Here is a 23,498-nt window from a genome sequence, read left to right as displayed (position 1 = left end):
CCACTATAAACACTGTCACCGTCCCAGGGACCCACCTTAAATAATGTCACTGTCCCAGCAACCCACTATGAATACTGTCACAATACCAGGAACCCACTATAAATACTGTCGCTGTCCCAGGGACCCACTATAAATATTGTCACATTCCCTTGGACCCACTATAAATAGTGACACAGTCCCAGGCACCCACTATAAATACTGTCACTGTCCCATGGATCCACTATAAATACTATCACAGTCCCAGGGACCCAGTATAAATACTGTCACAGTCCAGGGACCCACTATAAATACTGTCGCTGTCCCAGGGACCCAGTATAAATATTGTCACATTCCCTTGGACCCACTATAAATAGTGACACAGTCCCAGGCACCCACTATAAATACTGTCACTGTCCCATGGATCCACTATAAATACTATCACAGTCCCAGGGACCCAGTATAAATACTGTCACAGTCCAGGGACCCACTATAAATACTGTCGCTGTCCCATGGATCCACTATAAATACTATCACAGTCCCAGGGACCCAGTATAAATACTGTCACAGTCCAGGGACCCACTATAAATACTGTCGCTGTCCCAGGGACCCAGTATAAATATTGTCACAGTCCCACGGACCCACTTTAAATATTGTCACAGTCCCAGGGAGCCACTATAAAGACTGTCACAGTGCCAGGGACCCACTATAAATATTGTCACAGTACCAGGAACCCACTATAAATGACGTACAGTTCCAGGGACCCACTTTACATACTATCACAGTTCCAGGGACCCACTATAAATACTGTCACTGTCCCAGGGACTCACCATAAATATTGTCACAATCCCAGGGACCTACTATAAATACTGTCACAGTCCCGGGGACCCACTATAAATACTGTCATAGTCCCAGGAACCCACTATAAATACTGTCACAGACCCAGCAACCCACTATAAATATTGTCACAGTCACAGGGAACCACTATAAATACTGTCACAGTCCCAGGGACCAACTATAAATACTGTCACTGTCCCAGGGACCTACTATAAATACTGTCACAATCACAGGGACCCACTATAAATACTGTCACAGTCCGAGGGACCCATTATAAATATTGTCACAGTCCCAGGGACCCACTATAAATACTGTCACTGTCCCAGGGACCCACTATAAATACTGTCACTGTCTCAGGGACCCACTATAAATACTGTCACAGTGCCAGGGCCCCACTATAAATATTGTCACAGTCACAGGAACCCACTATAAATGACGTACAGTCCCAGGGACCCACTTTACAGACTATCACAGTCCCAGGGACCCACTATAAATACTGTCACAGTGCCAGGGACCCACTATAAATATTGTCACAGTCCCAGGAACCCACGAAAGATGATGTACAGTCCCAGGGACCCACTTTACATACTATCACAGTCCGAGGGACCCATTATAAATATTGTCACTGTCCCAGGGACCCACTATAAATACTGATACAGTCCCATGGACCCACTATAAATAATGTCACTGTCCCAGGGACCCACTATAAATACTGCCACAGTCCCAGGGACCCACTATAAACATTGTCACTGTCCAAGGAACCCACTATAAATATTGTCACAATCACAGGCACCCACTGTAAATATTGTCACTGTCCCATGGACCCACTATAAATACTGTCACAGTCCAAGGGACCCATTATAAATATTGTCACAGCCCCAGGGAGCCATATAAATACTGATACAGTCCCAGGCAGCAACTATAAATATTGTCACTGTCCCATGGACACACTATAACTACTGTCACAATCCCAGGGACCCACTATAAATAATGTCACTGTCCCAGAGCCCCAGTATAAATACTGTCACTGTCCCAGGGCCCCAGTATAAATAATGTCACAGTCCCAGGGACCCACTATAAATAATGTCACTGTCCCAGGGCCCCAGTATAAATACTGTCACTGTCCCAGGGCCCCAGTATAAATAATGTCACAGTCCCAGGGACCCACTATAAATAATGTCACAATCCCAGGGACCCACTATAAATACTGTCACTGTGCCAGGGACCCTCTATAAATACTGTCACAGTCCCAGGGACCCACTATAAATACTGTCACAGTCCCAGGGCCCACTATAAATACTGTCACTGTCCCAGTGCCCCACTATAAACACTGTCACAATCCCAGGGAACCACTATAAATGATGTCACTGTCCCAGGGACCAAATATAAATACTGTCACAATCCCAGTGAACCACTATAAATAATATCACTGTCCCAGGGACCCACTATAAATACTGTCACAGTGCCAGGGACCCTCTATAAATACTGTCACAGTCCCAAGGACACTCTATAAATACTGTCACAGTCCCAGGGTCCCACTATAGATACTGTCAGAGTCCTATGGACCCACTATAAATACTGTCACAGTCCGAGGGACCCATTATAAATATTGTCACAATCACAGGGACCCACTGTAAATATTGTCACTGTCCCATGGACCCACTATAAATACTGTCACAGACCCAGGGACCCACTATAAATACAGTCACAGTCCCAGGGACCCACTATAAATACTGTCACAGTCCCAGGGCCCACTATAAATACTGTCACTGTCCCAGTGCCCCACTATAAACACTGTCACAATCCCAGGGAACCACTATAAATGATGTCACTGTTCCAGGGACCAAATATAAATACTGTCACAATCCCAGTGAACCACTATAAATAATATCACTGTCCCAGGGACCCACTATAAATACTGTCACTGTCCAAGGGCCCCACTATAAAACTGCCACAATCCCAGGGACCCACTATAAATATTGTCACTGCCCCAGGGCCCACTATAAATACTGTCACAGTCCCAGGGACCCAGTATAAATACTGTCACAGTCTTAGGGACCCACAAAAATATTGTCACTGACCCAGGGACCCACTATACATACTGACACTGTCCCAGGGACCCAATATAAATACTGTCACAGTCCCAGGGTCCCACTATAAATACTGTCACAGTCCCAGGGCCCACTATAAATATTGTCACTGTCCCAGGGACCCACTATAAATACTGTCACAGTCCCAGGGCCCACTATAAATACTGTCACTGTCCCAGTGCCCCACTATAAATACTGTCACTGTGCCAGGGACCCTCTATAAATACTGTCACAGTCCCAGGGACCCACTATAAATACTGTCACAGTCCCAGGGCCCACTATAAATACTGTCACTGTCCCAGTGCCCCACTATAAACACTGTCACAATCCCAGGGAACCACTATAAATGATGTCACTGTCCCAGGGACCAAACATAAATACTGTCACAATCCCAGTGAACCACTATAAATAATATCACTGTCCCAGGGACCCACTATAAATACTGTCACTGTCCAAGGGCCCCACTATAAAACTGCCACAATCCCAGGGACCCACTATAAATATTGTCACTGCCCCAGGGCCCACTATAAATACTGTCACAGTCCCAGGGACCCAGTATAAATACTGTCACAGTCTTAGGGACCCACAAAAATATTGTCACTGACCCAGGGACCCACTATACATACTGACACTGTCCTAGGGACCCAATATAAATACTGTCACAGTCCCAGGGTCCCACGATAAATACTGTCACAGTCCCAGGGCCCACTATAAATATTGTCACTGTCCCAGGGACCCACTATAAATACTGTCACAGTCCCAGGGCCCACTATAAATACTGTCACTGTCCCAGTGCCCCACTATAAATACTGTCACTGTGCCAGGGACCCTCTATAAATACTGTCACAGTCCCAGGGACCCACTATAAACACTGTCACAGTCCCAGGGCCCACTATAAATACTGTCACTGTCCCAGTGCCCCACTATAAACACTGTCACAATCCCAGGGAACCACTATAAATGATGTCACTGTCCCAGGGACCAAACATAAATACTGTCACAATCCCAGTGAACCACTATAAATAATATCACTGTCCCAGGGACCCACTATAAATACTGTCACAGTGCCAGGGACCCTCTATAAATACTGTCACAGTCCCAAGGACACTCTATAAATACTGTCACAGTCCCAGGGTCCCACTATAGATACTGTCAGAGTCCTATGGACCCACTATAAATACTGTCACAGTCCGAGGGACCCATTATAAATATTGTCACAATCACAGGGACCCACTGTAAATATTGTCACTGTCCCATGGACCCACTATAAATACTGTCACAGACCCAGGGACCCACTATAAATACTGTCACAGACCAAGGGACCCACTATAAACACTGTCACCGTCCCAGAGACCCACCTTAAATAATGTCACTTTCCCAGCAACCCACTATGAATACTGTCACAATACCAGGAACCCACCATAAAATACTGTCGCTGTCCCAGGGACCCACTATAAATATTGTCACAGTCCCTTGGACCCACTATAAATAGTGACACAGTCCCAGGCACCCACTATAAATATTGTCACTGTCCCATGGATCCACAATAAATACTGTCACAGTCCCAGGGACCCAGTATAAATACTGTCACAGTCCCAGGGACCCAGTATAAATATTGTCACAGTCCCACGGACCCACTTTAAATAATGTCACAGTCCCAGGGACCCACTATTAATACTGTCACTGTCCCAGGGACCCAGTATAAATACTGTCACAGTCCCAGGGACCCACTATAAATGGACCCACTATAAATACTGTCACAGTCCGAGGGACCCATTATAAATATTGTCACAGTCCCAGGGACCCACTATAAATAATGTCACTGTCCCAGGGCCCCTGTATAAATACTGTCACAGTCACACGGACCCACTATAAATAATGTCACTGTCCCAGGGCCCCAGTATAAATACTCTCACAATCCCAGGAACCCACTATAAATAATGTCACTATCCCAGGGCCCCACTATAAATACCGTCACAATCCCAGGGATCCACTATAAATAATGTCACTGTTCAGGGACCCACTATAAATACTGTCACAGTCCCAGGGACCCACTATAAATACTGTCACAGTGCCAGGGACCCTCTATAAATACTGTCACAGTCCCAAGGACACTCTATAAATACTGTCACAGTCCCAGGGTTCCACTATAGATACTGTCAGAGTCCTATGGACCCACTATAAATACTGTCACAGTCCGAGGGACCCATTATAAATATTGTCACAATCACAGGGACCCACTGTAAATATTGTCACTGTCCCATGGACCCACTATAAATACTGTCACAGACCCAGGGACCCACTATAAATACAGTCACAGTCCCAGGGACCCACTATAAATACTGTCACAGTCCCAGGGCCCACTATAAATACTGTCACTGTCCCAGTGCCCCACTATAAACACTGTCACAATCCCAGGGAACCACTATAAATGATGTCACTGTTCCAGGGACCAAATATAAATACTGTCACAATTCCAGTGAACCACTATAAATAATATCACTGTCCCAGGGACCCACTATAAATACTGTCACTGTCCAAGGGCCCCACTATAAAACTGCCACAATCCCAGGGACCCACTATAAATATTGTCACTGCCCCAGGGCCCACTATAAATACTGTCACAGTCCCAGGGACCCAGTATAAATACTGTCACAGTCTTAGGGACCCACAAAAATATTGTCACTGACCCAGGGACCCACTATACATACTGACACTGTCCCAGGGACCCAATATAAATACTGTCACAGTCCCAGGGTCCCACTATAAATACTGTCACAGTCCCAGGGCCCACTATAAATATTGTCACTGTCCCAGGGACCCACTATAAATACTGTCACAGTCCCAGGGCCCACTATAAATACTGTCACTGTCCCAGTGCCCCACTATAAATACTGTCACTGTGCCAGGGACCCTCTATAAATACTGTCACAGTCCCAGGGACCCACTATAAATACTGTCACAGTCCCAGGGCCCACTATAAATACTGTCACTGTCCCAGTGCCCCACTATAAACACTGTCACAATCCCAGGGAACCACTATAAATGATGTCACTGTCCCAGGGACCAAACATAAATACTGTCACAATCCCAGTGAACCACTATAAATAATATCACTGTCCCAGGGACCCACTATAAATACTGTCACAGTGCCAGGGACCCTCTATAAATACTGTCACAGTCCCAAGGACACTCTATAAATACTGTCACAGTCCCAGGGTCCCACTATAGATACTGTCAGAGTCCTATGGACCCACTATAAATACTGTCACAGTCCGAGGGACCCATTATAAATATTGTCACAATCACAGGGACCCACTGTAAATATTGTCACTGTCCCATGGACCCACTATAAATACTGTCACAGACCCAGGGACCCACTATAAATACAGTCACAGTCCCAGGGACCCACTATAAATACTGTCACAGACCAAGGGACCCACTATAAACACTGTCACCGTCCCAGAGACCCACCTTAAATAATGTCACTTTCCCAGCAACCCACTATGAATACTGTCACAATACCAGGAACCCACCATAAAATACTGTCGCTGTCCCAGGGACCCACTATAAATATTGTCACAGTCCCTTGGACCCACTATAAATAGTGACACAGTCCCAGGCACCCACTATAAATATTGTCACTGTCCCATGGATCCACAATAAATACTGTCACAGTCCCAGGGACCCAGTATAAATACTGTCACAGTCCCAGGGACCCAGTATAAATATTGTCACAGTCCCACGGACCCACTTTAAATAATGTCACAGTCCCAGGGACCCACTATTAATACTGTCACTGTCCCAGGGACCCAGTATAAATACTGTCACAGTCCCAGGGACCCACTATAAATGGACCCACTATAAATACTGTCACAGTCCGAGGGACCCATTATAAATATTGTCACAGTCCCAGGGACCCACTATAAATAATGTCACTGTCCCAGGGCCCCTGTATAAATACTGTCACAGTCACACGGACCCACTATAAATAATGTCACTGTCCCAGGGCCCCAGTATAAATACTCTCACAATCCCAGGAACCCACTATAAATAATGTCACTATCCCAGGGCCCCACTATAAATACCGTCACAATCCCAGGGATCCACTATAAATAATGTCACTGTTCAGGGACCCACTATAAATACTGTCACAGTCCCAGGGACCCACTATAAATACTGTCACAGTGCCAGGGACCCTCTATAAATACTGTCACAGTCCCAAGGACACTCTATAAATACTGTCACAGTCCCAGGGTTCCACTATAGATACTGTCAGAGTCCTATGGACCCACTATAAATACTGTCACAGTCCGAGGGACCCATTATAAATATTGTCACAATCACAGGGACCCACTGTAAATATTGTCACTGTCCCATGGACCCACTATAAATAATGTCACTTTCCCAGCAACCCACTATGAATACTGTCACCATACCAGGAACCCACCATAAATACTGTCGCTGTCCCAAGGACCCACTATAAATATTGTCACAGTCCCTTGGACCCACTATAAATAGTGACACAGTCCCAGGCACCCACTATAAATATTGTCACTGTCCCATGGATCCACAATAAATACTGTCACAGTCCCAGGGACCCAGTATAAATACTGTCACAGTCCCAGGGACCCAGTATAAATATTGTCACAGTTCCACGGACCCACTTTAAATAATGTCACAGTCCCAGGGACCCACTATAAATACTGTCACTGTCCCAGGGACCCAGTATAAATACTGTCACAGTCCCAGGGACCCAGTATAAATACTGTCACAGTCCCAGGGACCCAGTATAAATATTGTCACAGTCCCACGGACCCACTTTAAATACTGTCACAGGCCCGAGGACCCACTATAAATATTTTCACTGTCCCAGGGCCCACTATAAATACTGTCACAGTCCCAGGGACCCACGAGAGGTACTCTCACAGTCCCGGGGACCCACTATAAATACTGTCATAGTCCCAGGAACCCACTATAAATACTGTCACAGTCCCAGGGCCCCAGTATAAATACTGCCACAGTCCCAGGGCCCAACTATAAATACTGTCACAATCCCAGGGATCCACTATAAATAATGTCACTATCCCAGGGACCCACTATAAATACTGTCACCGTCCCAGGGACCAACTATAAATAATGTCACTGTCCCAGGGCCCCACTTTAAATACTGTCACAGTCCCAGGAACCCACTATAAATACTGTCACAGTCCCAGGGCCCCAGTATAAATACTGCCACAGTCCCAGGGACCCACTATAAATACTGTCACAGACCCAGGGACCCACTATAAATATTGTCACAGTACCAGGAACCCACTATAAATGACGTACAGTCCCAAGGACCCACTTTACATACTATCACAGTTCCAGGAACCCAATATAAATATTGTCACAAGCACAGGAACCCACTATAAATATTGTCACAGACCCAGGGACCCACTATAAATGCTGTCAGAGTCCCAGGGACCCACGATAAATACTGTCACAGACCCAGGGACCCACTATAAACACTGTCACCGTCCCAGAGACCCACCTTAAATAATGTCACTGTCCCAGGGACCCACTATAAATACTGGCACAATCCCAGGGACAAACTATAAATAATGTCACTGTCCCAGGGCCCCACTTTAAATACTGTCACAGTCCCGAGGACCCACTATAAATATTGTCACTGTCCCAAGGACCCACTATAAATATTGTCACAATCCCAAGGACCCACTACAAATATTGTCACTGTCCCAGGGCCCCACTACAAATACTGTTGCAGTCCCAGGAACCCACTAGAGCTACAGTCACAGTCCCGGGGACCCACTATAAATACTGACACTGTCCCAGGGACCCAATATAAATACTGTCACAGTCCCAGGGTCCCACTATAAATACTGTCACAGTCCCAGGGCCCACTATAAATATTGTCACTGTCCCAGGGACCCACTATAAATATTGTCACTGTCCCAGGGACCCACTATAAATACTGTCACTGTGCCAGGGACCCTCTATAAATACTGTCACAGTCCCAGGGACCCACTATAAATACTGTCACTGTCCCAGTGCCCCACTATAAATACTGTCACTGTGCCAGGGACCCTCTATAAATACTGTCACAGTCCCAGGGACCCACTATAAATACTGTCACAGTCCCAGGGCCCACTATAAATACTGTCACTGTCCCAGTGCCCCACTATAAACACTGTCACAATCCCAGGGAACCACAATAAATGATGTCACTGTCCCAGGGACCAAATATAAATACTGTCACAATCCCAGTGAACCACTATAAATAATATCACTGTCCCAGGGACCCACTATAAATACTGTCACAGTGCCAGGGACCCTCTATAAATACTGTCACAGTCCCAAGGACACTCTATAAATACTGTCACAGTCCCAGGGTCCCACTATAGATACTGTCAGAGTCCTATGGACCCACTATAAATACTGTCACAGTCCGAGGGACCCATTATAAATATTGTCACAATCACAGGGACCCACTGTAAATATTGTCACTGTCCCATGGACCCACTATAAATACTGTCACAGACCCAGGGACCCACTATAAATACAGTCACAGTCCCAGGGACCCACTATAAATACTGTCACAGTCCCAGGGCCCACTATAAATACTGTCACTGTCCCAGTGCCCCACTATAAACACTGTCACAATCCCAGGGAACCACTATAAATGATGTCACTGTCCCAGGGACCAAATATAAATACTGTCACAATCCCAGTGAACCACTATAAATAATATCACTGTCCCAGGGACCCACTATAAATACTGTCACTGTCCAAGGGCCCCACTATAAAACTGCCACAATCCCAGGGACCCACTATAAATATTGTCACTGCCCCAGGGCCCACTATAAATACTGTCACAGTCCCAGGGACCCAGTATAAATACTGTCACAGTCTTAGGGACCCACAAAAATATTGTCACTGACCCAGGGACCCACTATACATACTGACACTGTCCCAGGGACCCAATATAAATACTGTCACAGTCCCAGGGTCCCACTATAAATACTGTCACAGTCCCAGGGCCCACTATAAATATTGTCACTGTCCCAGGGACCCACTATAAATACTGTCACAGTCCCAGGGCCCACTATAAATACTGTCACTGTCCCAGTGCCCCACTATAAATACTGTCACTGTGCCAGGGACCCTCTATAAATACTGTCACAGTCCCAGGGACCCACTATAAATACTGTCACAGTCCCAGGGCCCACTATAAATACTGTCACTGTCCCAGTGCCCCACTATAAACACTGTCACAATCCCAGGGAACCACTATAAATGATGTCACTGTCCCAGGGACCAAATATAAATACTGTCACAATCCCAGTGAACCACTATAAATAATATCACTGTCCCAGGGACCCACTATAAATACTGTCACAGTGCCAGGGACCCTCTATAAATACTGTCACAGTCCCAAGGACATTCTATAAATACTGTCACAGTCCCAGGGTCCCACTATAGATACTGTCAGAGTCCTATGGACCCACTATAAATACTGTCACAGTCCGAGGGACCCATTATAAATATTGTCACAATCACAGGGACCCACTGTAAATATTGTCACTGTCCCATGGACCCACTATAAATACTGTCACAGACCCAGGGACCCACTATAAATACAGTCACAGTCCCAGGGACCCACTATAAATACTGTCACAGACCAAGGGACCCACTATAAACACTGTCACCGTCCCAGAGACCCACCTTAAATAATGTCACTTTCCCAGCAACCCACTATGAATACTGTCACAATACCAGGAACCCACCATAAAATACTGTCGCTGTCCCAGGGACCCACTATAAATATTGTCACAGTCCCTTGGACCCACTATAAATAGTGACACAGTCCCAGGCACCCACTATAAATATTGTCACTGTCCCATGGATCCACAATAAATACTGTCACAGTCCCAGGGACCCAGTATAAATACTGTCACAGTCCCAGGGACCCAGTATAAATATTGTCACAGTCCCACGGACCCACTTTAAATAATGTCACAGTCCCAGGGACCCACTATAAATACTGTCACTGTCCCAGGGACCCAGTATAAATACTGTCACAGTCCCAGGGACCCACTATAAATGGACCCACTATAAATACTGTCACAGTCCAAGGGACCCATTATAAATATTGTCACAGTCCCAGGGACACACTATAAATAATGTCACTGTCCCAGGGCCCCTGTATAAATACTGTCACAGTCACATGGACCCACTATAAATAATGTCACTGTCCCAGGGCCCCAGTATAAATACTCTCACAATCCCAGGAACCCACTATAAATAATGTCACTATCCCAGGGCCCCACTATAAATACCGTCACAATCCCAGGGATCCACTATAAATAATGTCACTGTTCAGGGACCCACTATAAATACTGTCACAGTCCCAGGGACCCACTGTAAATATTGTCACGGTCCAAGGAACCCACTATAAATATTGTCACAATCACAGGGATCCACTGTAAATATTGTCACTGTCCCATGGACCCACTATAAATACTGTCACAGACCCAGGGACTCACTATAAATACAGTCACAGTCCCAGGGACCCACTATAAATACTGTCACAGACCAAGGGATCCACTATAAACACTGTCATCGTCCCAGAGACCCATCTTAAATAATGTCACTTTCCCAGCAACCCACTATGAATACTGTCACCATACCAGGAACCCACCATAAATACTGTCGCTGTCCCAGGGACCCACTATAAATATTGTCACAGTCCCTTGGACCCACTATAAATAGTGACACAGTCCCAGGGAACAACTATAAATACTGTCACAATCCCAGGGACCAACTATAAATAATGTCACTGTCCCAGGGCCCCACTTTAAATACTGTCACAGGCCCGAGGACCCACTATAAATATTTTCACTGTCCCAGGGCCCACTATAAATACTGTCACAGTCCCAGGGACCCACGAGAGGTACTCTCACAGTCCCGGGGACCCACTATAAATACTGTCATAGTCCCAGGAACCCACTATAAATACTGTCACAGTCCCAGGGCCCCAGTATAAATACTGCCACAGTCCCAGGGCCCAACTATAAATACTGTCACAATCCCAGGGATCCACTATAAATAATGTCACTATCCCAGGGACCCACTATAAATACTGTCACCGTCCCAGGGACCAACTATAAATAATGTCACTGTCCCAGGGCCCCACTTTAAATACTGTCACAGTCCCAGGAACCCACTATAAATACTGTCACAGTCCCAGAGCCCCAGTATAAATACTGCCACAGTCCCAGGGACCCACTATAAATACTGTCACAGACCCAGGGACCCACTATAAATATTGTCACAGTACCAGGAACCCACTATAAATGACGTACAGTCCCAAGGACCCACTTTACATACTATCACAGTTCCAGGAACCCAATATAAATATTGTCACAAGCACAGGAACCCACTATAAATATTGTCACAGACCCAGGGACCCACTATAAATGCTGTCAGAGTCCCAGGGACCCACGATAAATACTGTCACAGACCCAGGGACCCACTATAAACACTGTCACCGTCCCAGATACCCACCTTAAATAATGTCACTGTCCCAGGGACCCACTATAAATACTGGCACAATCCCAGGGACAAACTATAAATAATGTCACTGTCCCAGGGCCCCACTTTAAATACTGTCACAGTCCCGAGGACCCACTATAAATATTGTCACTGTCCCAAGGACCCACTATAAATATTGTCACAATCCCAAGGACCCACTACAAATATTGTCACTGTCCCAGGGCCCCACTATAAATACTGTTGCAGTCCCAGGAACCCACTAGAGCTACAGTCACAGTCCCGGGGACCCACTATAAATACTGATACAGTCACAGGAACCCACTATAAATTCAGTCACCATCCCAGGGAACCACTGTAAATATTGTCACAGTCACAGGGACCCACTATACTTACAGTCACAGTCACAGGGACTCACTATAAATATTGTCACAGTCCCAGGGACCCACTCTCAATACTGTCACAATCCCAGGGACCCACTATAAATGCCGTCACAGTGCCAGAGACCCACTATAAATATTGTCACTGTCCCATGGACCCACTATAAATACTGTCACAGTCCCAGGGACCCACTATAAATATTGTCACTGTCCCAGGGACCCACAAAAATATTGTCACTGACCCAGGGACCCACTATACAAACTGACACTGTCCCAGGGACCCAATATAAATACTGTCACAGTCCCAGGGTCCCACTATAAATACTGTCACAGTCCCAGGGCCCACTATAAATATTGTCACTGTCCCAGGGACCAGCTATAAATACTGTCACAGTCCCAGGGCTCACTATAAATACTGTCACTGTCCCAGTGCCCCACTTTAAATACTGTCACTGTGCCAGGGACCCTCTATAAATACTGTCACAGTCCCAGGGACCCACTATAAATACTGTCACAGTACCAGGGCCCACTATAAATACTGTCACTGTCCCAGTACCCCACTATAAACACTGTCACAATCCCAGGGAACCACTATAAATGATGTCACTGTCCCAGGGACCAAATATAAATACTGTCACAATCCCAGTGACCCTCTATAAATAATATCACTGTCCCAGGGACCCACTATAAATACTGTCACAGTGCCAGGGACCCTCTATAAATAATAAATACTGTCACCGTCCCAGAGACCCACCTTAAATAATGTCACTTTCCCAGCAACCCACTTTGAATACTGTCACAATACCAGGAACCCACCATAAATACTGTCGCTGTCCCAGGGACCCACTATAAATATTGTCACAGTCCCTTGGACCCACTATAAATAGTGACACAGTCCCAGGCACCCACTATAAATATTGTCACTGTCCCATGGATCCACAATAAATACTGTCACAGTCCCAGCTACCCACTATAAATATTGTCACAGTTCCGGGGACCCACTATAAATACTGTCAGAGCCCCAGGGACCCACTATAAATACTGTCACAGTCCCAGGGACCCACGATAAATATTGTAACAGACCCAGGGACCCACTATAAATATTGTCACAGTCCCAGCTACCCACTATAAATATTGTCACAGTTCCGGGGACCCACTATAAATACTGTCAGAGCCCCAGGGACCCACTATAAATAATGTCACTGACCCAGGGACCCACTATAAATATTGTCACTGTCCCAGGGACACACTATAAATATTGTCACCGCCCCTTGGCCCACTATAAATATTGTCACCGTCCCAGGGACACACTATAAATATTGTCAGAGTCGCAGGAACCCACAATAAATACTGTCACAGTCCCAGTGACCCACTATAAATATTGTCACTGTCCCAGGGACACACTATAAATAATGTCAGAGTCGCAGGAACCCACAATAAATACTGTCACAGTCGCAGGGACCCACTATAAATACTGTCACAGTCCCAGGGACCCACTATAAATACTGTCGCTGTCCCAGGGACACACTATAAATATTGTCACAGTCCCACGGACCCACTTTAAATAATGTCACAGTCCCAGGGACCCACTATAAATACTGTCACTGTCCCAGGGACCCAGTATAAATACTGTCACAGTCCCAGGGACCCACTATAAATGGACCCACTATAAATACTGTCACAGTCCGAGGGACCCATTATAAATATTGTCACAGTCCCAGGGACCCATGAGAATAATGTCACAGTCCCAGGGCCCCTGTATAAATACTGTCACAGTCACATGGACCCACTATAAATAATGTCACTGTCCCAGGGCCCCAGTATAAATACTCTCACAATCCCAGGAACCCACTATAAATAATGTCACTGTCCCAGGGACCAACTATAAATACTGTCACAATCCCAGGGATCCACTATAAATAATGTCACTGTTCAGGGACCCACTATAAATACTGTCACAGTCCCAGGGACCCACTATAAATATTGTCACTGTCCAAGGAACCCACTATAAATATTGTCACAATCACAGGGACCTACTGTAAATATTGTCACTGTCCCATGGACCCACTATAAATACTGTCACAGACCCAGGGACCCACTATAAATACAGTCACAGTCCCAGGGACCCACTATAAATACTGTCGCAGACCAAGGGACCCACTATAAACACTGTCACCGTCCCAGAGACCCACCTTAAATAATGTCACTTTCCCAGCAACCCACTATGAATACTGTCACAATACCAGGAACCCACCATATATACTGTCGCTGTCCCAGGGACCCACTATAAATATTGTCACAGTCCCTTGGACCCACTATAAATATTGACACAGACCCAGGGACCCACTATAAATATTGTCACTGTCCCATGGATCCACAATAAATACTGTCACAGTCCCAGGGACCCACTATAAATACTGTCACAGTCCCAGGGACCCACTATAAATATTGTCACTGTCCAAGGAACCCACTATAAATATTGTCACAATCACAGGGACCTACTGTAAATATTGTCACTGTCCCATGGACCCACTATAAACACTGTCACCGTCCCAGAGACCCACCTTAAATAATGTCACTTTCCCAGCAACCCACTATGAATACTGTCACAATACCAGGAACCCACCATAAATACTGTCGCTGTCCCAGGGACCCACTATAAATATTGTCACAGTCCCTTGGACCCACTATAAATAGTGACACAGTCCCAGGCACCCACTATAAATATTGTCACTGTCCCATGGATCCACAATAAATACTGTCACAGTCCCAGGGACCCAGTATAAATACTGTCACAGTCCCAGGGACCCACTATAAATACTGTCGCTGTCCCAGGGATCCAGTATAAATATTGTCACAGTCCCACGGACCCACTTTAAATAATGTCACAGTCCCAGGGACCCACTATAAATACTGTCACTGTCCCAGGGACCCAGTATAAATACTGTCACAGTCCCAGGGACCCACTATAAATACTGCCACAGTGCCAGGGACCCACTATAAATATTGTCACAGTCCTGGGATCCCACTATAAATGACGTACAGTAGCAGGGACCCACTTTACATACTGTCTAATTCCCAGGCATCCAATATAAATATTGTCACTGCCCCATGTACCCACTATAAATCCAGTCACTGTCCCAGGAAGCTACTATAAATACTGTCACAGTCCCAGGGACCCACTATAAATATTGTCACACACCCAGGGTCCCACTATAAATACTGTCCCAGTCCCAGGGACGCACTATAAAAATTGTCACTATCCCTGGGATCTACTATAAATACTGTCACAGTCCCAGGGACCCACGAGAGGTACTCTCACAGTCCCGGGGACCCACTATAAATACTGTCACAGTCCCAGGGCCCCAGTATAAATACTGCCACAGTCCCAGGGCCCAACTATAAATACTGTCACAATCCCAGGGATCCACTATAAATAATGTCACTGTCCCAGGGACCCACTATAAATACTGTCACCGTCCCAGGGACCAACTATAAATAATGTCACTGTCCCAGGGCCCCACTTTAAATACTGTCACAGTCCCAAGGACCAACTATAAATACTGTCGCTGTCCCAGGGACCCACTATAAATATTGTCACAGTCCCTTGGACCCACTATAAATAGTGACACAGTCCCAGGCACCCACTATAAATATTGTCACTGTCCCATGGATCCACAATAAATACTGTCACAGTCCCAGGGACCCACTATAAATACTGTCACAGTCCCAGGGACCCACTATAAATATTGTCACTGTCCAAGGAACCCACTATAAATATTGTCACAATCACAGGGACCTACTGTAAATATTGTCACTGTCCCATGGACCCACTATAAACACTGTCACCGTCCCAGAGACCCACCTTAAATAATGTCACTTTCCCAGCAACCCACTATGAATACTGTCACAATACCAGGAACCCACCATAAATACTGTCGCTGTCCCAGGGACCCACTATAAATATTGTCACAGTCCCTTGGACCCACTATAAATAGTGACACAGTCCCAGGCACCCACTATAAATATTGTCACTGTCCCATGGATCCACAATAAATACTGTCACAGTCCCAGGGACCCAGTATAAATACTGTCACAGTCCCAGGGACCCACGATAAATATTGTAACAGACCCAGGGACCCACTATAAATATTGTCACTGTCCCAGGGACCCACTATAAATACTGTCACAGTCCCAGGGACCCACTATAAATATTGTCACAGTCCCAGGGACCCACGATAAATATTGTCACAGACTCAGGGACCCACTATAAATACTGTCACAGTCCCAGGGACCCATTATAAATATTGTCACTGTCCCAGGGACCCAAGATAAATATTGTCACTGTCCCAGGGACCCACTATAAATATTGGCACAGTCATGGGGACCCACTATAAACACTGTCACAATCTCAGGGCTCACTATAAATATTGTCACAGTCACAGGGACCCACTATAAATACTGTCACAATCTCAGGGCTCACTATAAATATTGTCACAGTCATGGGGACCCACTATAAACACTGTCACAATCTCAGGGCTCACTATAAATATTGTCACAGTCATAGGGACCCAAGATAAATATTGTCACAGTCCCAGGGACACACCATAAATATTGTCAGAATCCCAGGGACCCACTATAAATATTGTCACAGTCCCAGGGACCCACGATAAATATCGTCACAGTCCCAGGGACCCACGATAAATATTGTCACAGACCCAGGGACCCACTATAAATATTGTCACTGTCCCAGGGACCCACTATAAATACTGTCACAGTCGCAGGGACCCATTATAAATATTGTCACTGTCCCAGGGACCCAAGATAAATATTGTCACAGTCCCAGGGACCCACTATAAATATTGTCACAGTCACAGGTACCCCACTATAAATATTGGCACAGTCATAGGGACCCACTATAAACACTGTCACAATCTCAGGGCTCACTATAAATATTGTCACAGTCACAGGGACGCACTATAAATACTGTCACAGTTCCAGGGGCCCACTATAAATATTGTCACAGTCCTAAGGCCCACTATAAATACTGTCACCGTCCCAGTGACCCAACATAAATACTGTCACCGTCCCAGGGCCCACTATAAATACTGTCAGAGTCGCAGGGACCCACTATAAATACTGTCAGAGTCGCAGGGACCCACTATAAATATTCTCACAGTCACAGGGACCCACTATAAGTACGGTCAGAGTCGCAGGGACCCACTATAAATACAGTCCCAGTCCCAGGGACCCACGATAAATATTGTCACAGTCCCAGGGACCCACGATAAATATTGTCACAGACCCAGGGACCCACTATAAATATTGTCACAGTCACAGGGATCCCAATATAAATATTGGCACAGTCATAGGGCCCCACTATAAACACTGTCACAATCTCAGTGCTCACTATGAATATTGTCACAGTCACAGGGACCCACTATAAATACTGTTACAGTTCCAGGGGCCCACTATAAATATTGTCACAGTCCTAAGGCCCACTATAAATACTGTCACCGTCCCAGTGACCCAATATAAATATTGTCACAGTCCCAGGGACCCACTATAAATATTGTTACTGTCCCAGGGACACACTATAAATACTGTCACCGTCCCACGGCCCACTATAAATACTGTCACAGTCCCGGGGACCCACTATAAATATTGTCATTAGTCCCAGGGACCCACTATAAATACTGTCACAGTCCCAGTGACCCAGAATGAACACTGTCACAGTCCCAGGGACCCACTATAAATATTGTCACAGTCCCAGGGACCCACTATAAATATTGTCACATTCCCGGGGAGCCACTATAAATATTGTCATAGTCCAGGAGGCCCACTATAAATACTGTTACAGTCCCAGGGACCCACTATAAATACTGTCACTGTCCCAGGGACCCACTATAAATACTGTCACAGTCCCAGGGACCCACTATAAATATTGTCACAGACCCAGGGACCCACTATAAATATTGTCACAATCCCAGGGACACACTATAAATACTGTCACTGTCCCAGGGACCCACTTTAAATATTGTCAATGTCCCAGGGACCCACTATTAATATTGTCACTGTCCCAGGGACCCACTATAAATATTGTCACACTCAAAGGGACCCACTATAAATATTGTCACAGTGCCAGGAACCCACTATAAATACTGTCACAGTCCCAGGGTCCCACCATAAATACTGTCACGATCCCAGGGTCCCACTATAAATACTGTAAAACTCCCAGGGACCCACTATAAATACTGTCACAGTCCCAGGGTCCCACTATAAATACGGTCACAGTCCCAGGTTCCCACTATAAATACTGTAATATTCCCAGGGACCCACTATAAATACTGTCACAGACCCAGGGACCCAGAATGAATATTGTCACACTCCCAGGGACCCACTACAAACACTGGCACAGTACCAGGGACCCACTATAAATACTGTCACAGTCCCGGGGACGCACTATAAATATTGTCATTAGTCCCAGGGACCCACTATAAATACTGTCACAGTCCCAGTGACCCAGAATGAACACTGTCACAGCCCCAGGGACCCACTATAAATATTGTCACAGTCCCAGGGACCCACTATAAATATTGTCACAGTCCAAGGGACCCACTATAAATACTGTCACAGTCCCAGGAACCCACTATAAATATTGTCACAGTCCCAGGGACCCACTATAAATATTGTCACAGTCCAAGGGACCCACTATAAATATTGTCACTGTCCCAAGGACCCACTATAAATATTGTCACAGTCCAAGGGACCCACTATAAATACTGTCACAGTCCCAGGGACCCACTATAAATATTGTCACTGTCCCAAGGACCCACTATAAATTCGGTCACAGTCCCAGGGACCGACTATAAATACGATCACAATCCCAGGGACCCACTATAAATATTGTCACATTCCCGGGGACCCACTACATATACTGTCACAGTCCTGGTGTCTCACTATAAATATTGTGACAGTCCCGGGGACCCACTATAAATACTGACACAGTCCCAGGGAGCCACTATAAATATTGTCATAGTCCCAGAGGCCCACTATAAATACTGTTACAGTCCCAGGGACCCACTATAATACTGTCACTGTCCCAGGTACCCACTATAAATACTGTCACAGTCCCAGGGACCCACTATAAATATTGTCACAGACCCAGGGACCCACTATAAATATCGTCACAGTCCCAGGGACCAACTATAAATACTTTCACAGACCTAGGGACCCACGATAAATATTGTCACAGACCCAGGGACCCATTATAAATACTCTCACAGTCCCAGGGACCCACTATAAATATTGTCACATTCCCGGGGACCCACTATATATACTGTCACAGTCCTGGGGTCTCACTATAAATATTGTGACAGTCCCGGGGACCCACTATAAATACTGACACAGTCCCAGGGAGCCACTATAAATATTGTCATAGTCCCAGAGGCCCACTATAAATACTGTTACAGTCCTAAGGCCCACTATAAATACTGTCACCGTCCCAGTGACCTAATATAAATACTGTCACAGTGCCAGGGACCCACTATAAATACTGTCACCGTCCCAGGGAACCGCTATAAATACTGTCACAGTCCCAGGGACCCACTATTAATATTGTCACTGTCCCAGGGACCCACTATAAATATTGTCACAGTCCAAGCGACCCACTATAAATATTGTCACAGTCCCAGGGACCCACTATAAATACTGTTACAGTGCCAGGAACCCACTATAAATACTGTCACAGTCCCAGGGTCCCACCATAAATACTGTCACGATCCCATGGTCCCACTATAAATACTGTAAAAGTCCCAGGGCCCCACTATAAATACTGTCACAGTCCCAGGGTCCCACTATAAATACGGTCACAGTCCCAGGTTCCCACTATAAATACTGTAATATTCCCAGGGACCCACTATAAATACTGTCACAGACCCAGAGACCCAGAATGAATATTGTCACACTCCCAGAGACCCACTACAAACACTGGCACAGTCCCAGGGACCCACTGTAAATACTGTCACAGTCCCGGGGACCCACTATAAATATTGTCATTAGTCCCAGGGACCCACTATAAATACTGTCACAGTCCCAGTGACCCAGAATGAACACTGTCACAGTCCCAGGGACCCACTATAAATATTGTCACAGTCCCAGGGACCCACTATAAATATTGTCACAGTCCAAGGGACCCACGATAAATACTGTCACAGTCCCAGGGACCCACTATAAATATTGTCACTGTCCCAAGGACCCACTATAAATTCGGTCACAGTCTCAGGGACCGACTATAAATACGATCACAATCCCAGGGACCCAATATAAATATTGTCACATTCCCGGGGAGCCACTATAAATATTGTCATAGTCCCAGAGGCCCACTATAAATACTGTTACAGTCCCAGGGACCCACTATAAATACTGTCACTGTCCCAGGGACCCACTATAAATACTGTCACAGTCCCAGGGACCCACTATAAATATTGTCACAGACCCAGGGACCCACTATAAATATTGTCACAATCCCAGGGACACACTATAAATACTGTCACTGTCCCAGGGACCCACTTTAAATATTGTCAATGTCCCAGGGACCCACTATTAATATTGTCACTGTCCCAGGGACCCACTATAAATATTGTCACACTCAAAGGGACCCACTATAAATATATTGTCACAGTCCCAGTGACCCACTATAAATACTGTCACAGTGCCAGGAACCCACTATAAATACTGTCACAGTCCCAGGGTCCCACCATAAATACTGTCACGATCCCAGGGTTCCACTATAAATACTGTAAAACTCCCAGGGACCCACTATAAATACTGTCACAGTCCCAGGGTCCCACTATAAATACGGTCACAGTCCCAGGTTCCCACTATAAATACTGTAATATTCCCAGGGACCCACTATAAATACTGTCACAGACCCAGGGACCCAGAATGAATATTGTCACACTCCCAGGGACCCACTACAAACACTGGCACAGTCCCAGGGACCCATTAGAAATACTGTCACAGTCCCGGGGACCCACTATAAATATTGTCACAGTCCAAGGGACCCACTATAAATACTGTCACAGTCCCAGGGACCCACTATAAATATTGTCACTGTCCCAAGGACCCACTATAAATTCGGTCACAGTCCCAGGGACCGACTATAAATACGATCACAATCCCAGGGACCCACTATAAATATTGTCACATTCCCGGGGACCCACTATATATACTGTCACAGTCCTGGGGTCTCACTATAAATATTGTGACAGTCCCGGGGACCCACTATAAATACTGACACAGTCCCAGGGAGCCACTATAAATATTGTCATAGTCCCAGAGGCCCACTATAAATACTGTTACAGTCCTAAGGCCCACTATAAATACTGTCACCGTCCCAGTGACCTAATATAAATACTGTCACAGTGCCAGGGACCCACTATAAATACTGTCACCGTCCCAGGGAACCGCTATAAATACTGTCACAGTCCCAGGGACCCACTATTAATATTGTCACTGTCCCAGGGACCCACTATAAATATTGTCACAGTCCAAGCGACCCACTATAAATATTGTCACAGTCCCAGGGACCCACTATAAATACTGTTACAGTGCCAGGAACCCACTATAAATACTGTCACAGTCCCAGGGTCCCACCATAAATACTGTCACGATCCCATGGTCCCACTATAAATACTGTAAAAGTCCCAGGGCCCCACTATAAATACTGTCACAGTCCCAGGGTCCCACTATAAATACGGTCACAGTCCCAGGTTCCCACTATAAATACTGTAATATTCCCAGGGACCCACTATAAATACTGTCACAGACCCAGAGACCCAGAATGAATATTGTCACACTCCCAGAGACCCACTACAAACACTGGCACAGTCCCAGGGACCCACTGTAAATACTGTCACAGTCCCGGGGACCCACTATAAATATTGTCATTAGTCCCAGGGACCCACTATAAATACTGTCACAGTCCCAGTGACCCAGAATGAACACTGTCACAGTCCCAGGGACCCACTATAAATATTGTCACAGTCCCAGGGACCCACTATAAATATTGTCACAGTCCAAGGGACCCACGATAAATACTGTCACAGTCCCAGGGACCCACTATAAATATTGTCACTGTCCCAAGGACCCACTATAAATTCGGTCACAGTCTCAGGGACCGACTATAAATACGATCACAATCCCAGGGACCCAATATAAATATTGTCACATTCCCGGGGAGCCACTATAAATATTGTCATAGTCCCAGAGGCCCACTATAAATACTGTTACAGTCCCAGGGACCCACTATAAATACTGTCACTGTCCCAGGGACCCACTATAAATACTGTCACAGTCCCAGGGACCCACTATAAATATTGTCACAGACCCAGGGACCCACTATAAATATTGTCACAATCCCAGGGACACACTATAAATACTGTCACTGTCCCAGGGACCCACTTTAAATATTGTCAATGTCCCAGGGACCCACTATTAATATTGTCACTGTCCCAGGGACCCACTATAAATATTGTCACACTCAAAGGGACCCACTATAAATATATTGTCACAGTCCCAGGGACCCACTATAAATACTGTCACAGTGCCAGGAACCCACTATAAATACTGTCACAGTCCCAGGGTCCCACCATAAATACTG

Source organism: Pristiophorus japonicus, chromosome 13 (assembly GCF_044704955.1).
Source record: "Pristiophorus japonicus isolate sPriJap1 chromosome 13, sPriJap1.hap1, whole genome shotgun sequence".
NCBI classification, from domain to species: domain Eukaryota; kingdom Metazoa; phylum Chordata; class Chondrichthyes; family Pristiophoridae; genus Pristiophorus; species Pristiophorus japonicus.
The sequence above is the reverse complement of the archived record's forward strand: the minus strand, read 5'-3'. Positions refer to the sequence as shown.